This window comes from Stegostoma tigrinum, chromosome 14 (assembly GCF_030684315.1).
Source record: "Stegostoma tigrinum isolate sSteTig4 chromosome 14, sSteTig4.hap1, whole genome shotgun sequence".
In the NCBI taxonomy this organism is placed as follows: Eukaryota; Metazoa; Chordata; class Chondrichthyes; order Orectolobiformes; family Stegostomatidae; genus Stegostoma; species Stegostoma tigrinum.
In genome coordinates, this window is record NC_081367.1 from 37498785 (window position 1) to 37505915 (window position 7131).

The 7131-nt window shown below is 40.1% G+C and overlaps 1 long non-coding RNA gene across 1 annotated transcript; it reads left to right on the forward strand.

Annotated features, from left to right (window-relative positions):
* Positions 1-204: 204 nt before the first annotated feature.
* LOC125457906 (uncharacterized) lies at positions 205-2772 on the forward strand. The gene is made up of 3 exons (XR_007248694.2): positions 205-510; positions 734-823; positions 2455-2772. It is a non-coding gene; the product is annotated as an uncharacterized LOC125457906 (long non-coding RNA).
* Positions 2773-7131: the final 4359 nt, after the last annotated feature.

Consider the following 7131-nt stretch of genomic DNA (forward strand, 5'->3'; position numbering starts at 1 on the left):
ACTTTATAAATGGACTAAGTCATTAGGTTAAAAATGTCCAAATATGTAACAAAAGTAATCAAATGCAGCAGGTAACAAAGTGTATAATTATTAAGGCCATTAACTATAGTTTTCATTGACAAATGAACAGGTATACAGAAATCAATTCAAAAAATGTCAGTAAACTGCCAGAATGCTATACCATAAAAATGAAATTTGATTTAGCTGTCATAAATCCATTGTAAATGTTTGTTTTTGTTATTTTGTGGGAAGAACTTAATGTGTATGTAGACATATGCCGCAGTCACATTATACTGACTCATTCTCTGTGGTATTGTTTTAGTGCTCCCAATCAAAAGAGGGAATGTTCATTTTCTAAATTCCATAAATTACGTGTAGTTCTTCAACAAGTCAGCAGGGGGCTCTAGAATCTAACTATAAATGTGCTACAGAAACTGGAACAGACAGTGCCATGAAGTCCTGTGCAAAATCGAGTTACTTTCAAAGAGGAATTAATTTTGGTTTCAGCAGGTAAAATTTAGTAGTAGACTTAAATGTGGATAATAAAAATTTCCCTCTAAAAAGTTCTGGCTTTTTGATTCTCTTATGAATTATTAATAAATATTGTATTTTACTGCTGCAAACACATACCATATGTATACAATTAATTTCCTTTTGTGTGAAATGCTGTAGTGCTCTAACGATGACAAAATATTCTCTTTCATGTTTACGGTGATGAACGTCATTCTTTTAGTATTTCCCCTGACAATTACAGCATAGTTGCTAAGAGAATCCTTGTATCGAGACTCACCATGAAGGGTTGCTTACAAACTCAACTGTTCTTGTAAGTACTGAACAATGTAGTGAACAAATTTAATGCTTGTGAAAATTCAATAATCTCAAGAATGAAAAATTATGACAATTTTTGTTTATATGTTGAACATGGAAAATGTTGAAGAATTTGTGAGTGATTTTTGTCTGTGAGTGAATGGTTTTGTCCTCTCCTTGGGATGAACGATTAGGATACCGGGAGCATTTAATGATGTTGAATTTTCTAGAGATTTGGAAAAGTGTTTTCACTTAGCATTTAAATTATTTTTATGGTACATATTAGCAATGCTATTTTAGTACATTAAAAATCTATTCAAATGTCATTACGGAGATGTTCCTTAATAAAACAACAGTAAGTTAAAAAATATGGAGGACAGCCTTAAACAATTGATAAAGAAAAAGTATTATGCTGCTTAGAAATGTTGCGTTGCATTTTGTAAGGATGTAAACTGTCAGGGACTGAAAGAAGAGCCCATTGTTTCATGATGATCCTGGATAATTCATGTTACAGATCTCAATTGTACAAAAATGAACAAGTGCACAATAAAAATGTCGAATTATGCTTAATTGTTCCTTTATTTGGCTGTATGTTCTAAAGAGCATACAATGCATAATTATAGGGCTATTTTAGTACAGTAGCAGTGTCCCTTTCTCTCATTCAAGACCACTTGCTCCAGATGTCTGTCATAACCCATATGAATAGTTGATGCAAAATATCTGAAGTGAATAATTGTATCATTAAAGATGACAAAAGTAAGAATCTGTTCACTTTTTTTAACCCTTTGAGTTGGTTCTAACAAATATTTTTAAGATGTTTTTACCATGCAACTTCATCAAACTTCAATTAAAATATTGCACTATTCAAGGTGAAGGAGCCAATTACGATGTTTTCTTCAGTGAAAGAAGAATATTATTACTTACTAACCCTAAGAAAAAATTGCAACATCTGTACATGTGTACATCGAATGCCCAATACATAACGTTTTTAAAAAAAGAGAGAGCCTGGAACAAAATGAAGATCAAGAATATGCAGTTTAAAATATATGTTTAGAGTTCTTAAGAAGTTAGACTTTAATCTGAAACCATAGTTGTTTAATGGATGTACTTTTCCTCGGTGGGGTTCGCGTTTTGTTTTTTTTTAAAAGTAATTTTATTCTCAGGTATTATAAATCAGAAAATGGAAATTGAAAATGGATAGTTAATAATTTACCATTATCATGACGTGTTCTGTGTAAACCATTTTTAACAACTGAGATTTGCTAGTATCCTGCTATGGTTAATTTTCCATTCTTTTTCCATGGAAGCACAATTATACGAAATCATTGTGGGTTTGATGACATTAAAAGCCATTCCTCCAATTCAAGTAAACAGCAGACTTCAATTAATTAACCTGAGCCAGATGAATCAAAGGCATCCCAGAGGTTAGTGTTCAGTAGGAATTTGTGCGCAACCTTGGACAAATGCAAGTTAATAGTAACAAAAAAATGCCCTAGAGAGCCTTTGGAGTCAGGAAAGGTTTAGAGACAGGAAAGTGACAGACACTGATAGGGAATGGGAAAACAGTAACACCTATGATAAGATTAATTGTTCCCAGGCTGGGTGAAGGAGGTATTAACAGCTTTATTCTGTTTCTTATTTTTGTAGGAAGCAAGTTTGGAATTTCAATTATGGTAACAAAAAATGCCATTGTCCCAGAGGACCAGAGTGTTACTCTCTCATTAGAGAGAGATGGCTGATGCTGGATTTAACCTGAGGGTCACTACAACTCAGGTGAGCAGTGAAGCAGGTCCTATGTGGTGAGCTCAGCTGGTGCGAGAATTGTCGGCATCACTCTGACTCTACATGACCAAAAATGGTCTAAAGGAATTCAATTTTTCTGTATTGTTCAGCGTCTTATCCAGCCTAGCTGGAATGATACTCTCCCTGAGTTACCTGAATATAATAAATATAAACTTGCACTCAGTCACTGGTGGTTGATTATTATGATCCACTGGGGTACCACACTGTAAATTGAGTCCCAGTGTTCCCAGTGTTGAAACAAATGTTGCAGTGTTTTTAATATTTGCACAGTGCCTCAATTGACCTGACTTTCAGACAGGTTGATACAAAGCACATTCCAAATTTCTGTACTAAACAAGAATTATAATTTTCTTTTGCAAATAGTCAAACTATACCTACAAAGAAACAGATATAAAGCACTGGTGTGTAACACAACCAAATCAAACTCTAATCCCCTCATTATTTGCACTTCACACATGCATACACAAATATATAGGTACACATACACAGATACAAAGTATGGAACGTAGATTATTGGCAGAGGTAGAGAAAAATGGTGAAGTCAGTTCAGTTGTCTTGCTTCCTTATTCTGATGCAGAGATGATCCATCTTCAGCTCGCCAGGGATAACACAGTGTGGAGCTGGAGGAACACAGCAGGTTACGCAGCATCAGAGGAGCAGGAAAGTTGACATTTCGGGTCAGGCCCCTTATTCAGAATCTGAAGGGTTCCGACCTGAAATGTCAACATTCCTGCTCCTCTGATGCTGGCTGTTCACCCTCCTGCTTTGCTCTTCCAGCTCTGCACTGTGTTATCTCTGACTCCAGTATCTGCAGTTCTTGCTATCTTTCTGCTAGCCAGGTGCTTGGTATTCAGTTAAATTTTCCTGGAAGCTTTCACTGGTTTACAAGAGTACAGAGTGATTGATCAACTTGGAAAATGCCTCTCATTTGTCAATTTCAACGTCACTGATTGCAGAATCTACTATAGGAAAGGTAACTGGTCTTTGTGTTTAAACTGAGTTTTTCTTTACTGCAGAGAACAGGCAGCTTCTGTTGTAGACAACAGTACTACCCTCCAGTATGTTTCTGTCACACTGTCTGTGGTCTCTGTAACTTGCTCCTAGTGCTAATCTGCTCAGTTAGCTGAGACCCAATCAACTTCACTGATAAAACTCACTTGGCTCCTGCACAATGCTGGAACCTCAGATTAACTGCAAGGACACTCTGAAGGGGGAGGGTGAACAGCCAGCGGTCATGGTGCATGTAGGCACCAATGATATAGGTAATAAACAGGATGAGGTCCTACAAGCAGAATTTAGGGAGTTAGGAGCCAAGTTAAAAAGTAGTACCTCAGAGATATTAATCTCAGGATTGCTACCAGTACTACGTACTAGTCCAGAGTCAAAATGAAAGAATAGGCAGGATAAATGAGTGGCTTGAGAGATGGTGCAGGAGGGAGGGTTCCGATTTTTGGGACATTGGGACTGATTCTGGAGGAGGTGGGACTATTTCAAATAGGATGGTCTATACCTGGGCAGGACTGGAACCAATGTCCCAGGGGAGCTTTTGCTAACACTGTTGGGGACGGTTTAAACTAATGTGGCAGGGGGATGGGAACCAAATGAAGAGGTAAGTGCACAGTAAGGAGGTAGTAACTAAAGCTTGTAAGGAACTAGATAATAAAGTCAGTATGACTGAAGGGAAGAGTAGGCAGGGAGCAGATAATGAATGCAAAGGGACAGGTGGTCTGAGGTGCATTTGTTTTAATGCGAGAAGTGTAGTCAGTAAGGCAGATGAACTCAGGGTTTGGATTAGTACCTGGAAGTATGATGTTATTGCTATTACTGAGACTTGGTTGAGGGAAGGGCAAGATTGGCAACTAAATATCCCAGGATATAGATACTTCAGGCGGGATAGAGAGGGAGGTAAAAGAGGTGGAGGAGATGCATTACTGGTCAAAGAGGATATCACAGCTCTACTGAAGGAGGGCCCCATGGAGGACTCGAGCCGTGAGGCAATATGGGCTAAGCTCAGAAAGAAGAATGCAGTAACAATGCTGGGGCTGTACTACAGGCCTCCCAACAGTGACTGTGAGATAGAGGTACAAATATGTAGACAGATTATGGAAAGATATCGGAGCAACAGGGTGGTGGCGATGGGAGATTTTCATTTTCCCAACATTGACTGGGATTCATTTAGTGTAGGGGTTTAGATAGGGCAGAATTTGTAAGGAGCATCCAGGACGGTGTTCTAGAGCAGAGTGTAAATAGTCCAACTTGAGACGGGGCCATACTGGACTTGATGTTGGGGAATGAGCCCGGTCAGGTGGTTGGAGTTTCAGTAGGGGATTACTTTGGGAATAGTGATCACAATTCCGTAAGTTTTAGAACACTCCTGGACAAAGATGAAGGTGGCCCTAAAGGAAGAGTGCTAAATTAGGGGAAGGCCAACTATAGCAAAATTTGGCAGGAGCTGGAAAATGTGGATTGGGATCAGCTGTTTGAGGGTAAATCCACATTTGATATGTGGGAGGCTTTGAAAGACAGATTGATTAGAGTGCAGGACAGATATGTCCCTGTGAAAATGAGGAATAGAAAGGGCAAGATTAGGGAACCATGGATGACAGGTGAAATTGTGAGACTAGCAAAGAGCAATAAGGAATCATACGTAAGGTCTAGGCGACTGAAAACAAATGAGGCTTTGGGAGAATATCGGGAAAGTAAGACCAATCTGAAATGAGGAATTAAGAGAGCTAAAAGGGGTCATGAAATATCTTTAGCAAACAGGGTTAAGGAAAATCCCAAAACCTTTTATTTGTTAATAAGAAACAAGAGGGTAACTAGAGAAGGTGTTGGCCCACTCAAGGACAAAGGAGGGAAGTTATGTGAGGAGTCAGAAAATGAGTGAGATTCTTAATGAGTACTTTGCTTCGCTATTTACTGAGGAGAGGGACATGATGGATGTTGAGATTAGGGATACATTTTTGATTACTCTAGGTCAGGTCAGCATAAGGGTGGGGGGGGGGTGGGAAATGTTGGGTATTCTAAAAGGCATTAGGGTGGACACGTCCCTAGGTCCGGATGGGATCTATCCCAGGTTACTGAGGGAAGCGAGAGAGGAAATAGCTGGGGCCTTAACAGATATCTTTGCAGCATCCTTGAGCATGGGTGAGGTCCCGGAGGACTGGAGAATTGCTGATGTTGTCCCCTCCTTTAAGAAGGGTAGCAAGGATAACCCAGGTAATTATAGACCGATGAGCCTGACGTCAGTGTTGGGGAAGCTGCTGGAGAAGATACCGAGGGATAGGATCTATTTACATTTGGAAGAAAATGGGCTTATTAGTGATAGGCAGCATGGTTTTGTGCAGGGAAGGTCATGTTTTACCAACTTGATAGAATTCTTTGAGGTGGTGACAAAGTTAATAGATGAGGGAAAGGCTGTGGATGTCATATACATGGACTTTAGTAAGGCGTTTGATAAGATCCCCCATGGTAGGCTGATGGAGAAAGTGAAGTCGCATGGGGTTCAGGGTGTACTAGCTAGATGGATAGACAACTGGTTGGGCAGCAGGAGACAGAGGGTTGTAGTGGAAGGGAGTTTCTCAAAATGGACAACTGTGACCAGTAGTGCTTCACAGGGATCTGTGTTGGGACCACTGTTGTTTGTGATATACATAAATGATCTGGAGGAAGGTATAGATGGCCTGATTAGCAAGTTTGCAGATGACAATAAGATTGGTGGAGTAGCAGGTAGTGAAGGGAACTGTCGGAGAGTACAGCATAATACAGATAGATTGGAGAATTGGACAGAGAAATGGCAGATGGAGTTCAATCCAGGCAAATGTGAAGTGATGCATTTTGGAGGATCCAATTCAAGAGCAAACTATACAGTAAATGAAAAAGCCCTGGGGAAAATTGATGCACAGAGAGATCTGGGTGTTCAGGTACATTGTACCCTGAAGGTGGCAATGCAGGTCGATAGAATGGTCAAGAAGGCGTGTGGCATGTTTTCATTCACCGGATGGGGCACTGAGTGCAAGAGTTGACTGGTCATATTACCGTTGTATAGGAGTTTGGTTCGACCATATTTGGAATACTGTGTACAGTTCTGGTCGCCACATTACCAGAAGGATGCTTTGGAGAGGGTGCAGAGGCGGTTCTCCAGGTTGCTGCCTGGTATAGAGGGTGCTAGCTATTGAGGGAGGTTGAATAGATTAGGATTATTTACATTAGAAAGATGGAGATTGAGGGGGGAACCTGATTGAGGTCTACAAAACCATGAGAGATTTAGACAGGGTGGTTAGCAAGCAGTTTTTTCCCCAGAGTGGGGGACTTAATTACTAGGGGCCATGATTTGAAGATGAGAGGGGAAGAGTTTAAGAGAGACATGCATGGAAAGTTCTTTATGCAGGGTGTGGTGGGTGCCTGGAATGTGTTGCCAGCGGAGGTGGTATAGGTGGGCACAATAGCATTATTTAAATTGTATTTAGACAGATACATGAATGGGCAGGGAGCAGAGGGATACAGACGCTTGGAAGATAG